This window comes from Salvelinus alpinus, chromosome 16, assembly GCF_045679555.1.
Source record: "Salvelinus alpinus chromosome 16, SLU_Salpinus.1, whole genome shotgun sequence".
Lineage (NCBI taxonomy): Eukaryota > Metazoa > Chordata > Actinopteri > Salmoniformes > Salmonidae > Salvelinus > Salvelinus alpinus.
In genome coordinates this window covers 57,200,824-57,228,022 of record NC_092101.1, presented here as the reverse complement: position 1 = coordinate 57,228,022, position 27,199 = coordinate 57,200,824, and the positions used below count along the sequence as shown (strand labels likewise).

At 41.8% G+C, this 27,199-nt stretch overlaps 1 long non-coding RNA gene across 1 annotated transcript in view; it reads left to right on the top strand.

The window, feature by feature from the left end:
• The window catches only part of LOC139541720 (uncharacterized), a 68,868-nt gene extending 48,438 nt beyond the window's left edge, over window positions 1-20,430 (top strand). Inside the window, exon 2 of the long non-coding RNA XR_011668392.1 lies at window positions 19,777-20,430. This is a non-coding gene — a long non-coding RNA (uncharacterized lncRNA). The remainder of the gene's footprint in view (window positions 1-19,776) is intronic.
• The last annotated feature ends 6,769 nt before the right edge of the window (window positions 20,431-27,199 follow it).

Here is a 27,199-nt window from a genome sequence, read left to right as displayed (position 1 = left end):
TAGACCTGGCCTTTTTATAATAGACCTGGCCTGTATTATAATTGACCTGGTCTGTATTATAATGACCTGGTCTGTATTATAATGACCTGGCCTGTATTATAATAGACCTGGCCTGTATTATAATAGACCTGGCCTGTATTATAATAGACCTGGCCTGCATTATAATAGACCTGGCCTGTATTGTATTAGACCTGGCCTGTAGACCTGGCCTGTAGACATGACCCGTTTTTTAAAAGACCTGGCCTGTATTATAATAGACCTGGTATGTTTTATAATAGACCTGGCCTGTATTATAATAGACCTGGCCTGTATTATAATAGACTTGGTCTGTATTATAATAGACCTGGCCTGTATTATATTAGACCTGTCCTGTAGACCTTCCCTGTAGACCTGACTAGCATTATAATAGACCTGGCCTGTATTATAATAGACCTGGTCTGTATTATAATAGACCTGGCCTGTAGACATGTCCTGTACTATAATAGACCTGGCCTGTATTATAATAGACCTGGTCTGTATTATAATAGACCTGGCCTGTAGACCTGTCCTGTACTATAATAGACCTGGCCTTTTTTATATTAGACCTGGTCTGTATTATAATAGACCTGTATTATAATAGATCTGGATTGTATTATACTAGACTTGGCCTGTATTATAATAGACCTGGTCTGTATTATAATAGACCTGGCCTGTAGACCTGTCCTGTACTATAATAGACCTGGCCTGTATTATAATAGACCTGGCCTGCATTATATTAGACCTGGCCTGTATTACAGTCGACCTGGCCTGTATTATAATAGACCTGGCCAGTATTATAATAGACTTGGCCTGTTTTGCAATAGACCTGGTCTGTATTATAATAGACCTGGCCTGTAGACCTGTCCTGTACTATAATAGACCTGGCCTGTATTATAATAGACCTGGCCTGTATTATATTAGACCCGGCCTGTAGACATGACGTATTTTTTTATTAAAATAGACTTGTTCGGTAGACCTGTCCTCTACTATAATAGACCTGGCCTGTATTATAGGAGACCTGGTCTGTATTATAATAGACCTGGTCTGTACTATAATAGACCTGGCATGTATTATAATAGACCTGGCCTGTAGACCTGGCCTGTATTATAATATACCTGGCCTGTATTATAGTAGACCTGGCCTGTATTATAATAGACCTGGCCTGTATTATATTAGACCTTGCCTGTAGACCTTCCCTGTAGACCTGACTAGCATTATAATAGACCTGGCCTGTATTATAATAGACCTGGTCTGTATTATAATAGACCTGGACTGTATTAAAATAGATCTGGCCTTTTTTATATTAGACCTGGTCTGTATTATAATAGACCTGTATTATAATAGATCTGGATTGTATTATAATAGACTTGGCCTGTATTATAATAGACCTGGTCTGTATTATAATAGACCTGGCCTGTAGACCTGTCCTTTACTATAATAGACCTGGCCTGTATTGTAATAGACCTGGTCTGTATTATAATAGGCCTGGCTTGTATTATATTAGACCTGGCCTGTAGACCTTCCCTGTAGACCTGGCCTGTATTATAATAGACCTGGTTTGTATTATATTAGACCTGGCCTGCATTATATTAGACCTGGCCTGTATTATAATAGACCTGGCCTGTATTATAATAGACCTGGCCTGTATTATATTAGACCTGGCCTGTAGACCTTCCCTGTAGACCTGACTAGCATTATAATAGACCTGGCCTGTATTATAATAGACCTGGTCTGTATTATAATAGACCTGGCCTGTATTAAAATAGATCTGGCCTTTTTTATATTAGACCTGGTCTGTATTATAATAGACCTGTATTATAATAGATCTGGATTGTATTATACTAGACTTGGCCTGTATTATAATAGACTTGGCCTGTATTATAATAGACCTGGTTTGTATTATAATAGACCTGGCCTGTAGACCTGTCCTGTACTATAATAGACCTGGCCTGTATTATAATAGACCTGGTCTGTATTATAATTGGCCTGGCCTGTATTATATTAGACCTGGCCTGTAGACCTTCCCTGTAGACCTGACCTGTATTATAATAGACCTGGTAGGTATTATAATAGACCTGGTCTGTATTATATTATACCTGGTCTGTATTATAATAGACCTGGTAGGTATTATAATAGACCTGGTCTGTATTATAATAAACCAGGCTTGTATTATAATAGACCAGACCTGTATTATAATAGAACTGGTCTGTATTATAACAGACCTTGCCAGTATTATAATAGACCTGGTCTGTATTATAATAGACCTGGTCTGTATTATAATAGACCTGGTCTGTATTATAATAGACCTGGCCTGTATTATAATAGACATGGTCTGTATTATAATAGACATGGTCTGTATTATAATAGACCTGGCCTGAATTATAATAGACCTGGCCTGTATTATAATAGACCTAGCCTGTAGACCTGGCCTGTATTATAATAACCCTGGCCTGTATTATAATAGACCTTTTTTATAATAGACCTGGCCTGTATTATAATTGACCTGGTCTGTATTATAATAGACCTGGCCTGTATTATAATAGACCTGGCCTGTAGACCTGGCCTGTATTATAATAAAACTGGCCTGTATCATAATAGACCTGGCCTTTTTATAATAGACCTGGCCTGTATTATAATTGACCTGGTCTGTATTATAATGACTTGGCCTGTATTATAATAGACCTGGCCTGTATTACATTAGACCTTGCCTGTATTATAATAGACCTGGCCTGCATTATAATAGACCTGGTCTGTATTATAATGACCTGGTCTGTATTATAATGACCTGGCCTGTATTATAATAGACCTGGCCTGTATTATAATAGACCTGGCCTGTATTATAAAAGACCTGGCCTGCATTATAATAGACCTGGCCTGTATTGTATTAGACCTGGCCTGTAGACCTGGCCTGTAGACATGACCCGTTTTTTAAAAGACCTGGCCTGTATTATAATAGACCTGGTATGTTTTATAATAGACCTGGCCTGTATTATAATAGACCTGGCCTGTATTATAATAGACTTGGTCTGTATTATAATAGACCTGGCCTGTATTATATTAGACCTGTCCTGTAGACCTTCCCTGTAGACCTGACTAGCATTATAATAGACCTGGCCTGTATTATAATAGACCTGGTCTGTATTATAATAGACCTGGCCTGTAGACCTGTCCTGTACTATAATAGACCTGGCCTGTATTATAATAGACCTGGTCTGTATTATAATAGACCTGGCCTGTAGACCTGTCCTGTACTATAATAGACCTGGCCTTTTTTATATTAGACCTGGTCTGTATTATAATAGACCTGTATTATAATAGATCTGGATTGTATTATACTAGACTTGGCCTGTATTATAATAGACCTGGTCTGTATTATAATAGACCTGGCCTGTAGACCTGTCCTGTACTATAATAGACCTGGCCTGTATTATAATAGACCTGGCCTGCATTATATTAGACCTGGCCTGTATTACAGTCGACCTGGCCTGTATTATAATAGACCTGGCCAGTATTATAATAGACTTGGCCTGTTTTGCAATAGACCTGGTCTGTATTATAATAGACCTGGCCTGTAGACCTGTCCTGTACTATAATAGACCTGGCCTTTTTTATATTAGACTTGGTCTGTATTATAATAGACCTGTATTATAATAGATCTGGATTGTATTATACTAGACTTGGCCTGTATTATAATAGACCTGGTCTGTATTATAATAGACCTGGCCTGTAGACCTGTCCTGTACTATAATAGACCTGGCCTGTATTATAATAGACCTGGCCTGCATTATATTAGACCTGGCCTGTATTACAGTCGACCTGGCCTGTATTATAATAGACCTGGCCAGTATTATAATAGACTTGGCCTGTTTTGCAATAGACCTGGTCTGTATTATAATAGACCTGGCCTGTAGACCTGTCCTGTACTATAATAGACCTGGCCTGTATTATAATAGACCTGGCGTGCATTATAATAGACCTGGCCTGTATTATATTAGACCCGGCCTGTAGACATGACGCATTTTTTTATTAAAATAGACTTGTTCGGTAGACCTGTCCTCTACTATAATAGACCTGGCCTGTATTATAGGAGACCTGGTCTGTATTATAATAGACCTGGTCTGTACTTTAATAGACCTGGCATGTATTATAATAGACCTGGCCTGTAGACCTGGCCTGTATTATAATATACCTGGCCCGTATTATAGTAGACCTGGCCTGTATTATAATAGACCTGGCCTGTATTATATTAGACCTTGCCTGTAGACCTTCCCTGTAGACCTGACTAGCATTATAATAGACCTGGCCTGTATTATAATAGACCTGGACTGTATTAAAATAGATCTGGCCTTTTTTATATTAGACCTGGTCTGTATTATAATAGACCTGTATTATAATAGATCTGGATTGTATTATAATAGACTTGGCCTGTATTATAATAGACCTGGTCTGTATTATAATAGACCTGGCCTGTAGACCTGTCCTTTACTATAATAGACCTAGCCTGTATTATAATAGACCTGGTCTGTATTATAATAGGCCTGGCTTGTATTATATTAGACCTGGCCTGTAGACCTTCCCTGTAGACCTGGCCTGTATTATAATAGACCTGGTTTGTATTATATTAGACCTGGCCTGCATTATATTAGACCTGGCCTGTATTATAATAGACCTGGCCTGTATTATAATAGACCTGGCCTGTATTATATTAGACCTGGCCTGTAGACCTTCCCTGTAGACCTGACTAGCATTATAATAGACCTGGCCTGTATTATAATAGACCTGGTCTGTATTATAATAGACCTGGCCTGTATTAAAATAGATCTGGCCTTTTTTATATTAGACCTGGTCTGTATTATAATAGACCTGTATTATAATAGATCTGGATTGTATTATACTAGACTTGGCCTGTATTATAATAGACTTGGCCTGTATTATAATAGACTTGGCCTGTATTATAATAGACCTGGTTTGTATTATAATAGACCTGGCCTGTAGACCTGTCCTGTACTATAATAGACCTGGCCTGTATTATAATAGACCTGGTCTGTATTATAATTGGCCTGGCCTGTATTATATTAGACCTGGCCTGTAGACCTTCCCTGTAGACCTGACCTGTATTATAATAGACCTGGTAGGTATTATAATAGACCTGGTCTGTATTATATTATACCTGGTCTGTATTATAATAGACCTGGTAGGTATTATAATAGACCTGGTCTGTATTATAATAAACCAGGCCTGTATTATAATAGACCAGACCTGTATTATAATAGAACTGGTCTGTATTATAACAGACCTTGCCAGTATTATAATAGACCTGGCCTGTATTATAATAGACCTGGTCTGTATTATAATAGACCTGGCCTGTATTATAATAGACATGGTCTGTATTATAATAGACATGGTCTGTATTATAATAGACATGGTCTGTATTATAATAGACCTGGCCTGAATTATAATAGACCTGGCCTGTATTATAATAGACCTAGCCTGTAGACCTGGCCTGTATTATAATAACCCTGGCCTGTATTATAATAGACCTTTTTTATAATAGACCTGGCCTGTATTATAATTGACCTGGTCTGTATTATAATAGACCTGGCCTGTATTATAATAGACCTGGCCTGTAGACCTGGCCTGTATTATAATAAAACTGGCCTGTATCATAATAGACCTGGCCTTTTTATAATAGACCTGGCCTGTATTATAATTGACCTGGTCTGTATTATAATGACTTGGCCTGTATTATAATAGACCTGGCCTGTATTACATTAGACCTTGCCTGTATTATAATAGACCTGGCCTGCATTATAATAGACCTGGCCTGTATTGTATTAGACCTGGCCTGTAGACCTGGCCTGTAGACATGACTCGTTTTTTAAAAGACCTGGCCTGTATTATAATAGACCTGGTATGTTTTATAATAGACCTGGCCTGTGTTATAATAGACCTGGCCTGTATTATAATAGACTTGGTCTGTATTATAATAGACCTGGCCTGTATTATATTAGACCTGGCCTGTAGACCTTCCCTGTAGACCTGACTAGCATTATAATAGACCTGGCCTGTATTATAATAGACCTGGTCTGTATTATAATAGACCTGGCCTGTATTAAAATAGATCTGGCCTTTTTTATATTAGACCTGGTCTGTATTCTAATAGACCTGTATTATAATAGATCTGGATTGTATTATACTAGACTTGGCCTGTATTATAATAGACCTGGTCTGTATTATAATAGACCTGGCCTGTAGACCTGTCCTGTACTATAATAGACATGGCCTGTATTATAATAGACCTGGTCTGTATTATAATAGGCCTGGCCTGTATTATATTAGACCTGGCCTGTAGACCTTCCCTGTAGACCTGACCTGTATTATAATAGACCTGGTTTGTATTATAATAGACCTGGCCTGTATTATAGTCGACCTGGCCTGTATTATAGTCGACCTGGCCTGTATTATAATAGACCTGGCCAGTATTATAATAGACTTGGCCTGTTTTGCAATAGACCTGGTCTGTATTATAATAGACCTGGCCTGTAGACCTGTCCTGTACTATAATACACCTGGCCTGTATTATAATAGACCTGGCCTGCATTATAATAGACCTGGCCTGTATTATATTAGACCCGGCCTGTAGACCTGGCCTGTAGACATGACGCGTTTTTTTATTAAAATAGACTTGTTCGGTAGACCTGTCCTCTACTATAATAGACCTGGCCTGTATTATAAAAGACCTGGTCTGTATTATAATAGACCTGGTCTGTACTATAATAGACCTGGCATGTATTATAATAGACCTGGCCTGTAGACCTGGCCTGTATTATAATATACCTGGCCTGTATTATAATAGACCTGGCCTTTTTTATAATAGACCTGGCCTGTATTATAATAGACCTGGCCTGTATTATAATTGACCTGATCTGTATTATAATAGACCTGGCCTGTATTATAATAGACCTGACCTGTATTACATTAGACCTTGCCTGTATTATAATAGACCTGGCCTTTTTTATAATAGACCTGGCCTGTATTATAATTGACCTGATCTGTATTATAATAGACCTGGCCTGTATTATAATAGACCTGACCTGTATTACATTAGACCTTGCCTGTATTATAATAGACCTGGCCTGCATTATAATAGACCTGGCCTGTATTGTATTAGACATGGCCTGTAGACCTGGCCTGTAGACATGACCCGTTTTTTAAAAGACCTGGCCTGTATTATAATAGACCTGGCCTGTATTATAATAGACCTGGCCTGTATTATAATAGACCTGGTCTGTTTTATAATAGACTTGGTCTGTATTATATTAGACCTGGCCTGTAGACCTTCCTGTAGACCTGACTAGCATTATAATAGACCTGGCCTGTATTATATAAGACCTGGTCTGTATTATAATAGACCTGGCCTGTATTAAAATAGATCTGGCCTTTTTTATATTAGACCTGGTCTGTATTATAATAGACCTGTATTATAATAGATCTGGATTGTATTATAATATACTTGGCCTGTATTATAATAGACCTGGCCTGTTTTATAATAGACCTAGCCTTTTATATAATAGACCTGGTCTATATTATAACAGACCTGTATAATACTATACCTGTTCTGTATTAATATAGACCTGGTCTGTATTATAATAGACCTGGTTTGAATTATAATAGACCTGGTCTGTATTATAATAGACCAGGCCTGTATTTTAATAGACCTGGTATGTATTATAACAGACCGTGCCTGTATTATAGTAGACCTGGCCTGTATTATAGTAGACCTGGCCTGTATTATAATAGACCTGGCCTGTATTATAATAGACCTGGCCTGTATTATAATAGACTTGGTCTGTATTATAATAGACCTGGTCTGTATTATAATAGACCTGGCCTGTAGACCTGTCCTGTACTATAATAGACCTGGCCTGTATTATAATAGACCTGGCCTGTATTATAATAGACCTGGTCTGTATTATAATAGGCCTGGCCTGTATTATATTAGACCTGGCCTGTAGACTTTACCTGTAGACCTGACCAGTATTATAATAGACCTGGCCTGTATTATGATGGACCTGGCCTGTATTATAGTCGACCTGGCCTGTATTATAATAGACCTGGCCTGTATTATAATAGACCTGGCCTGTATTATAATAGACCTGGTCTGTATTATAGAATACCTGGTTTGTATTATAATAGACCTGGCCTGTATTATAATAGACCTGTCCTATAGTCCTGGCCGGTATTATAATATACCTAACCTGTATAATATTAGACATGGCATGTATTATTTTAGACCTGTATTATACTAGACATAACCTGTATTACAATAGACCTGGTCTGTATTGTAATAGACCTGGCCTGTTTTATAATAGACCTGGCCTGTACTGTAATAGACCTGGTCTGTAATATAATGGACCTGGTCTGTATTATAATAGACCTGGCCTTTTTTATATTAGACCTGGCCTCTATTATAATAGACCTGGCCTGTTTCATAATAGACCTGGCCTGTTTCATAATAGACCTGGCCTGTTTCATAATAGACCTGGCCTGTATTATAATAGACCTGGCCTGTATTATAATAAACCAGGCCTGTATTATAATAGACCAGGCCTGTATTATAATATACCTGGTCTGTATTATAATTGACCTGGTCTGTAATATAATAGACCTGGTCAGTATTATAATAGACCTGGTCTGTATTATAATAAACCAGGCCTGTATTATAATAGACCAGGCCTGTATTATAATAGACCTGGCCTGTTTTATAATAGACCTGGCCTGTACTGTAATAGACCTGATCTGTATTATAATGGACCTGGTGTGTATTATAATATACCTGGCCTGTAGACCTGACCTGTATTATAATAGACATGTGATGTATTATAATAGACATGTGATGTATTATAATAGACCTGGCCTGTATTATATTAGACCTGGCCTGTATTATAGTAGACCGGGCCTGTATTTTAATAGACCTGACCAGTATTATAATCGACCTGACCAGTATTATAATCGACCTGACCAGTATTATAATCGACCTGGCCTGTATTATAATCGACCTGGTCTGTATTATAAAAGACCTGGTCTGTATTATAAAAGACCTGGTCTGTAATATAATAGACCTGGTCTGTAATATAATAGACCTGGTCGGTATTATAATAGACCTGGTCTGTATTATAATAGGTATGGCCTGTATTATAATAGACCTGGTCTGTATTATAAGAGACCTGGTCTGTATTACAATAGACCTTGCCTGTATTATAATAGACCTGTCCTGCATTATAATAGACATGGCCTGTATTGTTTTAGACCTGGCCTGTAGACCTGGCCTGTAGACATGACCCGTTTTTTAATAGACCTGGCCTGTATTATAATAGACCTGGTCTGTTTTATAAAAATCCTGGCCTGTATAATAATAGACCTGGCATGTAGACCTTCCCTGTAGACCTGAATAGTATTATAATAGACCTGGCCTGTAGACCTTCCCTGTAGACCTGACCAGTATTATAATAGAACTGGCCTGTATTATAATTGACCTGGTCTGTATTATTATAGACCTGGCCTGTATTATAATAGACCTGGCCTGTATCACAATAGACCTTGCCTGTATTATAATAGATCTGGCCAGCATTATAATAGACCTGGCCTGTATTATAATAGACCTGACCAGTATTATAATAGAACTGGCCTGTATTATAATTGACCTGGTCTGTATTATTATAGACCTGGTCTGTATTATTATAGACCTGGCCTGTATCACAATAGACCTTGCCTGTATTATTATACACCTGGTCTGTGTTATAATAGACCTGGTCTGTATTATAATAGACCTGGTCTGTATTATAATAGACATGGTCTGTATTATAGAATACCTGGTTTGGATTATAATAGACCTGGCCTGCATTATAATAGACCTGTCCTATATTCCTGGCCGGTATTATAATATACCTAACCTGTATAATATTAGACATGGCATGTATTATTTTAGACCTGTATTTTACTAGACATAACCTGTATTACAATAGACCTGGTCTGTATTGTAATAGACCTGGCCTGTTTTATAATAGACCTGGCCTGTACTGTAATAGACCTGGTCTGTATTATAATGGACCTGGTCTGTATTATAATAGACCTGGCCTGTATTATAATAGACCTGGCCTGTATTATAATAGACCTGGCCTGTATTATAATAGACCTGGCCTGTATTATAATAGACCTGGCCTGTATTATAATAGACCTGGCCTGTATTATAATAGACCTGGCCTGTATTATAATAGACCTGGCCTGTATTATAATAGACCTGGCCTGTAGTCCTGTCCTGTACTGTAATATACCTGGCCTATTATAATAGACCTGGTCTGTATTATAATAGGCATGGCCTGTATTATAATAGACCTTGTCTGTATTATAATAGACCTGGCCTGTATTATAATAGACCAGGCCTGTATTATAATAGACCAGGCCTGTATTATAATAGACCTGGCCTGTTTTATAATAGACCTGGCCTGTACTGTAATAGACCTGATCTGTATTATAATGGACCTGGTGTGTATTATAATATACCTGGCCTGTAAACCTGACCTGTATTATAATAGACATGTGATGTATTATAATAGACCTGGCCTGTATTATATTAGACCTGGCCTGTATTATAGTAGACCGGGCCTGTATTTTAATAGACCTGGTCTGTTTTATAATATACCTGGCCTGTAGACCTTCCCTGTAGACCTGACCAGTATTATAATCGACCTGACCAGTATTATAATCGACCTGGCCTGTATTATAATAGACCTGGTCTGTATTATAATAGACCTGGTCTGTATTATAATAGATCTGGTCTGTAATATAATAGACCTGGCCTGTAGACCTAGCCTGTATTCTAATAAACCTTGCCTGTATTATAATAGACCTGGGCTTTTTTTATAATAGACCTGGGCTTTTTTTATAATAGACCTGGCCTGTATTATAATAGACCTTGCCTGTATTATAATAGACCTGGCCTGTATTATAATAGACCTGGCCTGCATTATAATAGACCTGGCCTGCATTATAATAGACCTGGCCTGTATTATATTAGACCTGGCCTGTAGACCTGGCCTGTAGACATTACCCATTTTTTAGTAGACCTGGCCTGTATTATAATAGACCTGGTCTGTTTTATAATAGACCTGGCCTGTATTATAATAGACCTGGCCTGTAGACCTTCCCTGTATACCTGACCAGTATTATAATAGACCTGGCCTGTATTATAATAGACCTGGCCTGTAGACCTTCCCTATAGACCTGACCAGTATTATAATAGACCTGGCCTGTATAATAGACCTGGCCTGAATTATAATAGACTTGGCCTGTATTATAATAGACCTGGCCTGTAGACCTGGCCTGTATTATAATAAACCTGGCCTGTATCATAATAGACCTGGCCTTTTTTATAATAGACCTTGCCTGTATTATAATAGACCTTGCCTGTATTATAATAGACCTGGCCTGCATTATAATAGACCTGGCCTGTATTGTATTAGACCTGGCCTGTAGACCTGGCCTGTAGACATGACCCGTTTTATAATAGACCTGGCCAATATTATAATAGACCTGGCCTGTATTATAATAGACTTGGTCTGTATTATAAAAGACCTGGCCTGTATTATATTAGACCTGGCCTGTAGACCTTCCCTGTAGACCTGACTAGCATTATAATAGACCTGGCCGAAATTATAATAGACCTGGTCTGTATTATAATAGACCTGGCCTGTATTAAAATAGATCTGGGCTTTTTTATATTAGACCTGGTCTGTATTATAATAGACCTGTATTATAATAGATCTGGATTGTATTATAATAGACTTGGCCTGTATTATAATAGACCTGGCCTGTTTTATAATAGACCTAGCCTTTTATATAATCTACCTGGTCTATATTATAACAGACCTGTATAATACTATACCTGTTCTGTATTAATATAGACCTGGTCTGTATTATAATAGACCTGGTCTGAATTATAATAGACCTGGTCTGAATTATAATAGACCGTGCCTGTATTATAATAGACCTGGCCTGTATTATAGTAGACCTGGCCTGTATTATAATAGACCTGGTCTGTATTATAACAGACCTTGCCTGTATTATAATAGACCTGGTAGGTATTATAATAGACCTGGCCTGTATTATAATAGACCTGGTCTGTATTATAATAGACATGGTCTGTATTATAATAGACCTGGTCTGAATTATAATAGACCTGGCCTGTATTATAATAGACCTAGCCTGTAGACCTGGCCTGTATTATAATAACCCTGGCCTGTATTATAATAAACCTGGCTTTTTTTATAATAGACCTGGCCTGTATTATAATAGACCTGGCCTTTTTTTATATTTGACCTGGTCTGTATTATAATAGACCTGTATTATAATATACCTGACCAGTATTATAATAGACCTGGCCTGCATTATAATAGCTGGCCTGTAGACCTTCCCTGTAGACCTGACCAGTATTATAATAGAACTGGCCTGTATTATACTAGACCTGGTCTGTAATATAAGAGACCTGGTAGGTATTATAATAGACCTGGTAGGTATTATAATAGACCTGGTCTGTATTATAATAGACCTGGTAGGTATTATAATAAACCAGGCCTGTATTATAATAGACCAGGCATGTATTATAATAGACCTGGTCTGTATTATAACAGACCTGGCATGTATTATAATAGACCTCGCCAGTATTATAATAGACATGGTCTGTATTATAATAGACCTGGCCTGATCTATAATAGACCTGGCCTGTATTATAATATACCTGGCCTGTAGCCCTGGCCTGTATTATAATAAACCTGGCCTGTATTATAATAGACCTGGCCTTTTTTTATAATAGACCTGGCCTGTATTATAATATACCTGGTCTGTTTTATAATAGACCTGGCCTGTATTATAATAGACCTGGCCTGTATTATAATAGACCTGGTCTGTATTATAATAGGCCTGGCCTGTATTATATTAGACCTGGCCTGTAGACTTTACCTGTAGACCTGACCAGTATTATAATAGACCTGGCCTGTATTATGATGGACCTGGCCTGTATTATAGTCGACCTGGCCTGTATTATAATAGACCTGGCCAGTAGACATGTCCTGTACTATAATAGACCTGGACTGTATTATAATAGACCTGGTCTGTATTATAATAGACCTGGCATGTATTATAATAGACCAAGTCCTTATTATAATAGACCTGGTATGTATTATAATAGACCAGTATTATAATATACCTAGTCTGTATTATAATAGATCTGGGATTTATTATAATAGACCTGGTCTGTATTATACTATACCTGGCCTGTAGACCTGTCCTGTATTATAATAGAACTGACCTGTATTATAATAGACATGGCCTGTATACCTGCCTGGTATTATAATAGCCCTGACCTGTATTAAAATAGACTTGTTCGGTAGACCTGTCCTGTACTATAATAGACCTGGCCTGTATTATAATAGACCTGGCCTATAGATCTGGCCTGTATTATAATAGACCTGGTCTGTATTAAAATAGACCTGGTCTGTATTATAATAGACCTGGTCTGTACTATAATAGACCTGGCATGTATTATAATAGACCTGGCCTGTAGACCTGGCCTGTATTATTATAGACCCGGCCTGTATTATAATAGACCTGGCCTGTATTATAATAGACCTGGCCTGTATTACAATAGACCTTGCCTGTTTTATAATAGACCTGGCCTGCATTATAATAGACCTGGCCTGTATTATATTAGACCCGGCCTGTAGACCTGGCCTGTAGACATGACGCGTTTTTTATTAAAATAGACTTGTTCGGTAGACCTGTCCTCTACTATAACAGACCTGGCCTGTATTATAAGAGACCTGGTCTGTATTATAATAGACCTGGTCTGTACTATAATAGACCTGGCATGTATTATAATAGACCTGGCCTGTAGACCTGGCCTGTATTATAATATACCTGGCCTGTATTATAGTAGACCTGGCCTTTTTTTATAATTGACCTGGCCTGTATTATAATTTAACTGGTCTGTATTATAATAGGCCTGGTCTGTATTATAATAGATCTGGCCTGTATTATATTAGACCTGGCCTGTATTACAATAGACCTTGCCTGTTTTATAATAGACCTGGCCTGCATTATAATAGACCTGGCCTGTATTATATTAGACCTGGCCTGTAGACCTGGCCTGTAGACATGACCCATTTTTTAATAGACCTGGCCTGTATTATAATAGCCCTGGTCTGTTTTATAATAGACCTGGCCTGTATTATAATAGACCTGGCCTGTATACCTGACCAGTATTAGAATAGACCTGGCCTGTAGACCTTCCCTGTAGACCTGACCAGTATTATAATAGACCTGGCCTGCATTATAATAGACCTGGCCTGTAGACCTGACCAGTATTATAATAGAACTGGCCTGTTTTATAATAGACCTGGTCTGTTTTATAATAGACCTGGTCTGTAATATAAGAGACCTGGTCTGTATTATATTATACCTGGTCTGTATTATCATAGACCTGGTAGGTATTATAATAGACCTGGTCTGTATTATAATAAACCAGGCCTGTATTATAATAGACCAGACCTGTATTATAATAGACCTGGTCTGTATTATAACAGACCTTGCCAGTATTATAATAGACCTGGCCTGTATTATAATAGACCTGGCCTGTATTATAATAGACTTGGTCTGTATTATAATAGACATGGTCTGTATTATAATAGACCTGGCCTGAATTATAATAGACCTGGCCTGAATTATAATAGACCTGGCCTGTATTATAATAGACCTAGCCTGTAGACCTGGCCTGTATTATAATAACCCTGGCCTGTATTATAATAGACCTGATCTTTTTTATAATAGACCTGGCCTGTATTATAATTGACCTGGTCTGTATTATAATAGACCTGGCCTGTATTATAATAGACCTGGCCTGTAGACCTGGCCTGTATTATAATAAACCTGGCTTGTATCATAATAGACCTGGCCTTTTTTATAATAGAACTGGCCTGTATTATAATAGACCTGGCCTGTATTATAATAGACCTGGCCTGTATTACATTAGACCTTGCCTGTATTATAATAGACCTGGCCTGCATTATAATAGACCTGGCCTGTATTGTATTAGACCTGGCCTGTAGACCTGGCCTGTAGACCTGGCCTGTAGACATGACCCGTTTTTTAAAAGACCTGGCCTGTATTGTAATAGACCTGGTATGTTTTATAATAGACCTGGCCTGTATTATAATATACCTGGCCTGTATTATAATAGACCTGGCCTGTATTATAATAGACCTGGCCTGTATTATAATAGACCTGGCCTGTATTATAATAGACCTGGCCTGTATTATAATAGACCTGGCCTGTATTATAATAGACCTGGCCTGTATTATAATAGACCTGGCCTGTATTATAATAGACCTGGTCTGTATTATAATAGACCTGGTCTGTATTATAATAGACATGGTCTGTATTATAATAGACCTGGCCTGAATTATAATAGACCTGGCCTGTATTATAATAGACCTAGCCTGTAGACCTGGCCTGTATTATAATAACCCTGGCCTGTATTATAATAGACCTGGCCTTTTTTATAATAGACCTGGCCTGTATTATAATTGACCTGGTCTGTATTATAATAGACCTGGCCTGTATTATAATAGACCTGGCCTGTAGACCTGGCCTGTATTATAATAAAACTGGCCTGTATCATAATAGACCTGGCCTTTTTATAATAGACCTGGCCTGTATTATAATTGACCTGGTCTGTATTATAATGACCTGGCCTGTATTATAATAGACCTGGCCTGTATTACATTAGACCTTGCCTGTATTACATTAGACCTTGCCTGTATTATAATAGACCTGGCCTGCATTATAATAGACCTGGCCTGTATTGTATTAGACCTGGCCTGTAGACCTGGCCTGTAGACATGACCCGTTTTTTTAAAGACCTGGCCTGTATTATAATAGACCTGGTATGTTTTATAATAGACCTGGCCTGTATTATAATAGACCTGGCCTGTATTATAATAGACTTGGTCTGTATTATAATAGACCTGGCCTGTATTATATTAGACCTGGCCTGTAGACCTTCCCTGTAGACCTGACTAGCATTATAATAGACCTGGCCTGTATTATAATAGACCTGGCCTGTATTAAAATAGATCTGGCCTTTTTTTATATTAGACCTGGTCTGTATTATAATAGACCTGTATTATAATAGATCTGGATTGTATTATACTAGACTTGGCCTGTATTATAATAGACCTGGTCTGTATTATAATAGACCTGGCCTGTAGACCTGTCCTGTACTATAATAGACCTGGCCTGTATTATAATAGACCTGGTCTGTATTATAATAGGCCTGGCCTGTATTATATTAGACCTGGCCTGTAGACCTTCCCTGTAGACCTGACCTGTATTATAATAGACCTGGTTTGTATTATAATAGACCTGGCCTGCATTATATTAGACCTGGCCTGTATTATAGTCGACCTGGCCTGTATTATAATAGACTTGGCCAGTATTATAATAGACTTGGCCTGTTTTGCAATAGACCTGGTCTGTATTAAAATAGACCTGGCCTGTAGACCTGTCCTGTACTATAATAGACCTGGCCTGTATTATAATAGACCTGGTCTGTATTATAATAGACCTGGCATGTATTATAATAGACCAAGTCCTTATTATAATAGACCTGGTATGTATTATAATAGACCTGGCCTGTATTATAATAGACCTGGCCTGTATTATAATAGACCTGGCCTGTATTATAATAGACCTGGCCTGTATTATAATAGACCTGGCCTGTATTATAATAGACCTGGCCTGTATTAAAATAGATCTGGCCTTTTTTATATTAGACCTGGTCTGTATTATAATAGACCTGTATTATAATAGATCTGGTTTGTATTATAATAGACTTGGCCTGTTTTATAATAGACCTAGCCTTTTATATAATAGACCTGGTCTATATTATAATAGACCTGTATAATACTATACCTGGTCTGTTTTAATATAGACCTGGTCTGAATTATAATAGACCTGGTCTGAATTATAATAGACCTGTTCTGTATTATAATAGACCAGGCCTGTATTATAATAGAACAGGCCTGTATTATAATAGACCTGGCCTGTATTTTAATAGACCTGGCCTGTATTTTAATAGACCTGGCCTGTATTATAATAGACTTGGCCTGTATTGCAATAGACCTGGCCTGTATTATAATAGACCTGGCCTGTATTATATTAGACCTGGCCTGTATTATAGTAGACCTGGCTTGTATTATAATAGACCTGGCCTTTTTTATATTAGACCTGGCCTGTATTATAATAGACCTGGCCTGTATTATTGTAACGTCCTGACCAGAGTTCTTATGTGTTTTGCTTGTTTAGTGTTGGTCAGGACGTGAGCTGGGTGGGAATTCTATGTTGTGTGTCTAGTTCGTCTGTTTCTGTGTCCAGCCTAATATGGTTCTCAATCAGAGGCAGCTGTCAATCGTTGTCCCTGATTGAGAATCATATATAGGTGGCTTGTTTTGTGTTGGGGATTGTGGGTGGTTGTTTCCTGTCTTTGTGTTTTGTCTGCACCAGCTAGGACTGTATCGGTTTGCCACTTTTTGTTATTTTGTATCGTTATAAGACCAGCTCCCTCGGACAAGGAGAGCGTGAGTGTCCTCGTCTCTTGCCTGACGGGTAGAGCCCTAGAGTGGGCCAATGCGGTTTGGAACGGGCCCGACTCAGCGATATTTTGATCTACTCCGCTACACGCGCCGCGCATGTGTCTCTGGTGCGCAAGGTTCTTGGGCGACTGCTGGAGCATGACCTGTACGTGAAGGCGGAGAAATGTGAGTTTTCCAAACAAGCCGTTTCCTTCCTGGGTTATCGCATTTCCAGCTCGGGGGTGGTAATGGAGGGTGACCGCGTAAAAGCCGTGCGTAATTGGCCGACTCCGACCACGGTAAAAGAGGTGCAGCGGTTCTTAGGGTTTGCCAATTACTACCGGAGGTTTATCCGGGGTTTTGGTCAGGTAGCAGCTCCTATTACCTCACTGCTGAAGGGGGGGCCGGTGCGTTTGCAGTGGTCAGCAGAGGCGGACGGAGCCTTCCGTAGGTTGAAGGTGCTGTTTACCGAGGCGCCAGTGTTGGCGCATCCGGACCCTTCTTTGGCGTTCATAGTAGAGGTGGACGCATCCGAGGCTGGGGTTGGAGCGGTGCTCTCACAGCGCTCGGGTACGCCACCAAAGCTCCGCCCCTGTGCTTTTTTTCCCGAAGAAGCTCGGGCCAGCGGAGCGGAATTATGATGTGGGGGATAGGGAGTTGTTGGCTATGGTTAAGGCCCTGAAGGTGTGGAGACACTGGCTTGAGGGGGCAAAACACCCTTTTCTCATCTGGACTGACCACCGTAACCTGGAGTATATCCGATCAGCTAAGAGACTGAATCCGCGTCAGGCAAGGTGGGCCATGTATTTCACCAGATTTCGTTTTACGATCTCGTATCGACCAGGTTCCCTCAACACTAAGGCCGACGCGCTGTCTCGCCTCTATGACTCGGAGGACCAGTCCATCGATCCTACTCCCATCATTCCGGCGGCTAAGCTGGTGGCACCAGTAGTATGGGAGGTGGATGCGGACATCGAGCGGGCGTTAAGGGAGGAACCTGCGCCTCCACAGTGCCCGGAGAGTCGTAGGTACGTACCGCTCGCTGTTCGTGATCAATTGATTCGATGGGCTCATAGTTTAACCTCGTCAGGTCACCCGGGTATTTCGAGGACAGTGCGAGGTCTTAGGGGAAGTACTGGTGGCCCACCTTGGTGAGGGATGTGCGATTCTATGTCTCCTCCTGTTCGGTATGCGCCCAGAGTAAGGCTCCTAGACACCTGCCTCGAGGGAAGTTACAACCCCTCCCCGTTCCACAACGGCCGTGGTCCCATCTTTCGGTGGATTTCCTGACTGACCTTCTCCCATCTCAGGGAAACACTACGATCCTGGTCGTTGTGGATCGGTTCTCTAAGTCCTGCCGTCTTATCCCGTTGCCCGGTCTCCCTACGGCCCTGCAGACTGCCGAGGTTCTTTTCACCCATGTCTTCCGGCACTACGGGGTACCCGAGGATATCGTTTCTGATCGGGGTCCCCAGTTTACCTCCCGAGTGTGGAAGGCATTTATGGAACGTCTGGGGGTCTCGGTCAGCCTTACCTCGGGGTATCACCCGGAGAGTAATGGGCAGGTGGAGAGAGAAAACCAAGAGGTGGGTAGGTTTCTGCGGTCGTATTGCCAGGACCGACCAGGGGAGTGGGCAAGATACATTCCCTGGGCTGAAATGGCCCAGAATTCACTAAGCCACTCCTCTACCAACATGTCACCGTTTCAGTGTGTGTTGGGGTATCAGCCGGTCCTGGCACCATGGCATCAGAGTCAGACCGAGGCTCCTGCGGTGGAGGAGTGGGTTCAGCGCTCTAAGGAGACCTGGAGGGCCGTCCAGGAATCATTACGTCAGGCGAGTGGACGGCAGAAGAGGAGCGCTGACCGTCACCGCAGTGAGGCCCCCGTGTTTGCACCGGGGGATAGGGTCTGGCTCTCGACCCGAAACCTGCCCCTCCGCTTGCCCTGCCGGAAGCTGGGTCCGCAGTGTGTAGGGCCATTTAAAGTCCTGAGGAGAATAAACGAGGTTTGTTATCGATTATTACTTCCTTCGTATTATTGTATTAACCCCTCGTTTCATGTGTCTCTCCTCAGGCCGGTGGTAGCTGGTCCCATGCAGGAAGGTGAGGTTCCGGAGGTCCCTCCGCACCCTCTGGACATTGAGGGGTCCCCGGCGTACACGATACGGGCTATTCTGGACTCGAGGCGCCGGGTGAGGGGCCTGCAGTACCTCGTGGACTGGGAGGGGTACGGTCCGGAGGAGAGGTGCTGGATCCCGGTGGGGGATATATTGGATCCATCTATGCTGAGAGAGTTCCATCGCCTCCATCCGGATCGCACTGCGCCTCGGCCCGCGGGTCGTCCCCGAGGCCGGCGTCGGCGCGCTGCGGGAGCTGCGCGTTAGGGGGGGGGATACTGTAACGAGCATTACCGAAGGTGATGTTCGGGTGGCGCTCGGCGGTCGTCGTCGCCGGTCTACTAGCTGCCACCGATCCCATTTTCCCTTTTCGTTTGGTTTTGTCTAATTGTTTTCACCTGTTCATTGTTTGGTTGTTAGGGTGGTGTTAAGTTCGTTTAGCCCGCTTCTGTTTGTGCGGGTTTGTCTTCTGTTTTGTATGAGGTGTTTCGTGTTTGATGGGGTTTTTTCACTGTCCGGATTATTCCAGTGTGTACTGTAGTGAAGTGGATTATGTTTTGACGTTACCAGTTGTACTTCTGGTTGGACATTAAAGTGTGGTTTTCCCCGTATCCTCTCTGCTCTCTGCGCCTGACTCCTCACCCATTTTCCTCATTGATCGTAACAATTATATAAAAGGCCAGGTCTATTATAATACAGGCCAGGTCTATTATAATACAGACCAGGTATATTATATACAGGCAAGGTCTGTTATAATACAGACCAGGTATATTATAATACAGACCAGGTCTATTATATAAAAGGCTAGATCTATTATAATACAGACCAGGTCTATTATAATACAAGCCAGGTCTACAAGCCAGATCTATTATAATACAGACCAGGTCGATTATAATACAGGCCAGGTTTATTATAATACAGGCCAGGTCTACAGGCCAGGTCTATTATAATACAGGCCAGGTCTATTATAATTCAGGCCAGGTCTATTATAAAACTGGTCAGATCTACAGGGAAGGTCTACAGGCCAGGTCTATTATAATGCAGGCCATGTCTATTATAATACAGGCAAGTTCTATTGTAATACAGGTCAGGTCTATTATAATACAGGCCATGTCTATTATAATACAGACCAGGTCTATTATAATACAGACCAGGTCAATTATAATACAGGCCAGGTTTATTATAATACAGGCCAGGTCTACAGGCCAGGTCTATTATAAAAAAGGCCAGGTCTATTATAATTCAGGCCAGGTCTATTATAATACAGACCAGGTCTATTATAATACAGGCCAGGTCTATTATAATACTGGTCAGGTCTACAGGGAAGGTCTACAGGCCAGGAGTATTCTAATACTGGTCAGGTCTACAGGGAAGGTCTACAGGCCAGGTCTATTATAATACAGGCCAGGTCTATTATAAAACAGACCAGGTCTATTATAATACAGGCCAGGTCTATTACTGAGCTGTCTCCTCTATCTAGGGGGGACCTTTGTGAAGGTTCCTAGACCAGGGTCGGGGGCGAGGGTCGCCACTCAAAGGACGCTAATGAGGGGGACAAAGACAATGGTGGAGTGGTGTCCTCGTCCTGCGCCGGAGCCGCCACTGCGGAGCAGGAATACGGCGACGATTCGCCTGGATCTGATACCGGTCCGAAACTAAGGAGGGCCTTCCTGGCCCGATGCCAGGTCCCGGTGGCAACGACGAATGTGGGCCTGGACAGAGGGAACCGAGAGATCCCTCTCCTGAGAAGGAAACAAGGGAGGTTGGTAACCATACAGGCACTGGAAGGGAGACATCCCAGTTGCAGATGAAGGGAGAGTATTATGGGCATACTCGACCCAGGGTAACTGAGAGGACCAAGAGGTGGGATCAGAGGAGACAAGACAGCGCAGCGTGGACTCCATCTTCTGGTTGGCTCTCTCCGCCTGACCATTAGATTGGGGGTGAAAACCAGATGTGAGACTGACTGTAGCTCCAATGGCCAAACAGAAAGATCTCCAGACAGCAGAGGTAAACTGAGGACCACGGTCAGAAACAATGTCACTGGGCAATCCGTGGACCCTGAAAACCTCCCTAACAAGGATCTCGGACGTCTCAGTGGCAGATGGAAGCTTGGAGATGGGGACAAAGTGAGCGAACTTACTGAATCTGTCCACAATGGTCAGAATGACTGTGTTCCCAACAGAAGAGGGCAACCCCGTGACAAAGTCCAGGGCCAGATGCGACCAAGGTCGCCGGGGAATAGGTAGGGGGTGAAGAAGCCCAAAGCTGGGCCGATTGGTACTTTTATTCTGCGCACAAACAGGACAAGCGGCAACAAACCTCCGGGTATCTTCTCCCATGGCAGGCCACCAAAATCGTCTGCGCAGTAGCACCATAGTCCGGGCAACGCCAGGGTGACAAGCTATCTTGCTGGCGTGGGACCACTGAAGGACATCAGAACGGACCGACTCAGGCACGAACAACCGACCGGGTGGACCGTTACCGGGGCCGGGCTGGGGCCGAAGGGCCGCCATCACATCCTCCTCAATCCTCCATGTAACGGCTCCCACGACAAGGTTCTGGGGAATAATCGTCTCAGTCTTGGCCCCACTCTCCTCCGTCTTGGAGAACATCCGGGACAAGGCGTCCGCCTGGTGGTGAAAGACGACAAGAGTAGAAGGCGCAGGGATGGAGTTTACCGTCAGTGGAGCTACGCTGGGACAGGATGGCGCCCACCCCCACATCAGATGCGTCCACCTCAACAACAAACTGACGGGAAGAGTTAGGTTGAGAGAGAATCGGGGCGTTGGTGAATCGGCTCTTCAAGTTCAGAAATGCTCGGTCTGCCTCAGGAGTCCAACAGAAAATTCTGGTGCAAGACGTCAGAGCAGTTAAAGGGGCGGCCACCCGGCTGTAATCACGGATAAACCTCCGATAGAAGTTCGCAAATCCCAGGAATCTCTGGAGCTGCAATCTCGTACCGGGCCGGGCCCAATCCCGAACCGCCCGAACCTTCTCTTGGTCCATCTTGATCTCACCCCTGGAGATGATGTACCCGAGGAAGGACGTAGTGTGGGCGTGAAAATCACACTTCTCTGCCTTCACAAACAGACGGTTCTCCAATAACCGCTGCAGGACCTGCTTAACATGCTGGATGTGGCTGGAAAGCTCCTTGGAGAAAATCAGGATGTCATCCAGGTAAACGAACACAAACAGACCGATCATATCCCTCAGCACGTCATTCACCAAACTTTGGAACACTGCTGGAGCGTTGGAAAGTCCAAACGGCATCACCTGGTACTCGAAATGTCCCATAGGTGTATTGAACCCAGTCAACCACTCGTCCCCCTCTTTGATCCGAACCAGATAATACGCATTGCGTAGATCAAGCTTCGTAAACACAGTAGCACCCTGTAAAGAATCGAAAGCGGAGCTCATCAAGGGCAGGGGGTACTTGTTCTTGACCGTAATATCATTCAACCCCCGATAATCAATACACGGTCAAAGAGAGCCATCCTTCTTACTCACAAAAAAAAATCCAGCTCCCAGGGGTGATGACGAGGGACGAATGAGACCTGCAGCAAGAGACTCCTTTATGTCTCCAGGGCTTCCCGCTCAGGTCGAGAGATACTGTATAACCGTCCCTTGGGAAAGGCAGCTCCAGGGAACAGATTAATCGTACAATCATAAGGTCGGTGGGGAGGAAGTGACTGAGCCTTCTGCTTACTGAACACCTCACCCAACTCGTGATATGTTTCAGGAACCAGGGACAAATCAGGAGGAGCAGACTCACTGACCCGACTGGGGACAGCATGAGAACAGGCAGTCCTGAGGCAGTTAGCATGGCACTCAATGCTCCAACTAGTTACCTTTCCAGTCACCCAATCGAACGAGGGATTGTGTTCTCTTAGCCAGGGGTATCCAAGAACCAGAGGAACATGGGGGGAAGGCAAAATGAAAAAAGAAATAACCTCTGAATGATTCCCCGACAACAACATCTTAACCGGTTCAGTCCTCATAATGATCCGTGCCAGACTACTGCCGTTCAGAGTGGTTGCTTCAATGGCTTCCGGTAATTGCTCCTTGGAAAGCCCCAGCTGTTCCACTAAGTCGGCATCAATGAAGCTGTCATCGGCACCTGAATCGATGAAAGCGTTAATCGCTAAACTCTGATTCTTATTTATGAGGGTAGCAGGAAAACGAGGTCTGACAGGGCTCTTGAGAGGTTGAAACTGGCTCGCTAACAAACCTCACAAACTTAACGAGCCGAGCAGTTTAACGGGAGCTGAGGACAAACGGAGATGTAATGTCCCGAGCTACCACAGTAGAGGCAGCTGTTGGTCTCACGTCTACGTTGGCGCTCGTCCTTAGTTAACCCGTGCCGCCCCACTTGCATAGGTTCAGGATCTGGCGGCAGGACTCCTCCACTAATCCCGTGTGAGGAAACATGATTAACACCTTCTGGTCCACCTCCTGACCCGAATGGTAACCGAGTAGCTGATTGATTGGACCGGACCCACTGCTTCTCCATCCTTCTCTCTCGAACTCTGTTATCCACCCTAATAGATAATGCGACCAAACTGTCCAGGTCACAAGGCTCCGGATAGGAGATCAGCTCCTCCTTGAGTTGCTCCGACAACCCCTGGTAAAAAGCCGCTAGTAGTGCCTCCTCATTCCACCCACTCTCCACAGCCAATGTCCGGAACTCAATCACAAAGTCTGCCACGTAACGAGCTCCTTGGCGAAGAGAGAACAACCGCTTAGCTGCGTCCTTACCTCGGACTGGATGGTCAAAAAGCTTTCTCATCTCTGCCGTGAACTCCTGGTATGACGCCATGCAGGTGTCCTGTTGTTCCCAAACAGCTGAAGCCCATTCCAAAGCTCTACCACGCAGCAGTTCAAAAACAAAAGCTATCCTAGCCTTGTCTGTGGCGTAAGAGTGGGGCTGCAGATCAAACACTAAACCACACAAGAAATGAACGGCATCTTCCCAAATCCCCTTTGTATTTATCAGGCGTCGGTACCTTGGGCTCACGGAAGGAAACCGCTCCAGAAGCAGCAGGTGAGAGGGGTGAAACAGGTGGTGGAGAATCCGCCGGCAAACTGAGCTGATCCTGGATACTCGCCAAGCTAGCAGAGAAGTTCTCGACTGAAATCGCTATCTCCTGTAGCGCCGTGCTGTGTTGTCCCAATATCTTCCCCTGATGGGTAATGGCATGTCGAACGGAGTCCAGGTCCGCTGGGTTCATTCCTGGCCGGATCGTTCTGACACGGTTCTCTAAAGTAGAACCCAGAAGCAGACCAGGACAAGGAGAGTAAGACGAAGGTGAGTATTTATTTACAAGTTTAAATGTAGTGATAGAAAAATCCAAGTAGCGGAGCGGACAGCGGAGGTGAGTTGATGGAATTGAGTAAGCAGATCCAAGGAAGTAACTGAAGTCACCGACGACCAGGTAGGGATGGGATGAGTGTTCCGGGTGAATGACTGTAGACAGAAAAAACGGAGGTAAGTTCAAGGCAAGCAAGACGTACAAAACAACAAAACAAACTCTATCAAACTGGAGGCTGATACGCTGGCACAACATACTGTTCATGGCTAACGATCCGGCAGGGAATGGATGTCAGGTCAGCGCTTATGAAGTGGAGGGGTGATGATCAGGACCAGGTGTGCAGATAGCTGATGGGATACAGGTGCGGGTACTCAGAGATCCTCCAACTAGCTACGTCGCCCGGCAACCAGACAGGGTGCGTTCCAGGACACCGGAAAAAACACTCCAGGACAGAACACAGGCAAAAACAGACTCAGGAAGCGGGATTCGTGACACCTGTATTATAATATACCTGGTCTGTATTATAATATACCTGGTCTGTTTTATAATAGACCTGATCTGTATTATAATAGACCTGATCTGTTTTATAATAGACCTGGCCTGTATTATAATATACCTGGCCTGTATTATATTAGACCTCGCCTGTATAATATTAGACCTGGCCTTTATTATTCTAGACATGGCCTGTATTACAATATACCTGGTCTTTATTATAAAAGACCTGGCCTGTATTATAAAAGACCTGGCCTGTATTATAATAGACTTGGCCTGTATTATAATAGACTTGGCCTGTATTATAATATACCTGGCCTGTATTATAGTGGACCTGGCCTGTATTATAATAGACCTGGCCTGTATTATAATAGATCTGGCCTGTAGACCTGTCTTGTATTATAATATACCTGGCCTGTATTATAATACACCTGACCTGTTTTATAATAGATCTAGCCTTTTATATAATAGACCTGGTCTGTATTATAATAGACCTTTATTATAATATACCTGGTCTGTATTATAATAGACCTGGCCTGTATTATAATAGACCTGGCCTGTATTATAATAGACCTGGCCTGTATTGTAATAGATCCGGCCTGTTTTGTAATAGACATGTATTATAATATACCTGGTCTGTATTATAATAGACCAGGCCTGTATTATAATATATCTGGTCTGTGTTATTACATACCTTGCCTGTATATAATATACCTGGTCTGTATTATAATAGACCTGGCCTGTTTTATAATATACCTGGCCTGTTTTATAATAGACCTGGCCTTTTATATAATAGACCTGGTCTGAAATATATTAGACCTGTATTATAATATACTTAGTCTGTATTATAATAGACCTGGTCTGTATTATAATAGACCTGGCCTGTATTATAAAAGATCTAGCCTTTTATATAATAGACCTGGCCTGTAGACCTGGCTTGTATTATAATATACCTGGTCTGTAGACCTGGTTTTTATTATAATAGACCTGATCTGTTTTATAATACACCTGGTCTGTATTATAATAGACCTGATCTGTTTTATAATAGACCTGGTCTGTATTATAATAGACATGATCTGTTTTATAATAGACCTGGCCTGTATTATAATATACCTGGTCTGTATTATAATAGACCTGGCCTGTATTATAATAGACTTGGTCTATTTTATAATAGACCTGGCCTGTAATTTAATAGACCTGGTCTGTATTATAATAGACCTGGCCTGTAGACCTGGTTTGTATTATAATAGACCTGGTCTGTATTATAATAGACCTGGCCTGTTTTATAATAGACCTGGCCTGTATTATATTATACCTGGCCTGTATTATAATATACCTGGTCTGTATTATAATAGACCTGGTCTGTAATATAATAGACCTGGTCTGTATTATAATAGAGCTGATTTGTTTTATAATAGACCTGGCCTGTATTATAATATACCTGGTCTGTATTATAATAGACCTGGCCTGTATTATAATAGACCTGGCCTTTTATATAATAGACCTGGTCTGTATTATAATATACCTGGTCTGTTTTATAATAGACCTGATCTGTATTATAATAGACCTGATCTGT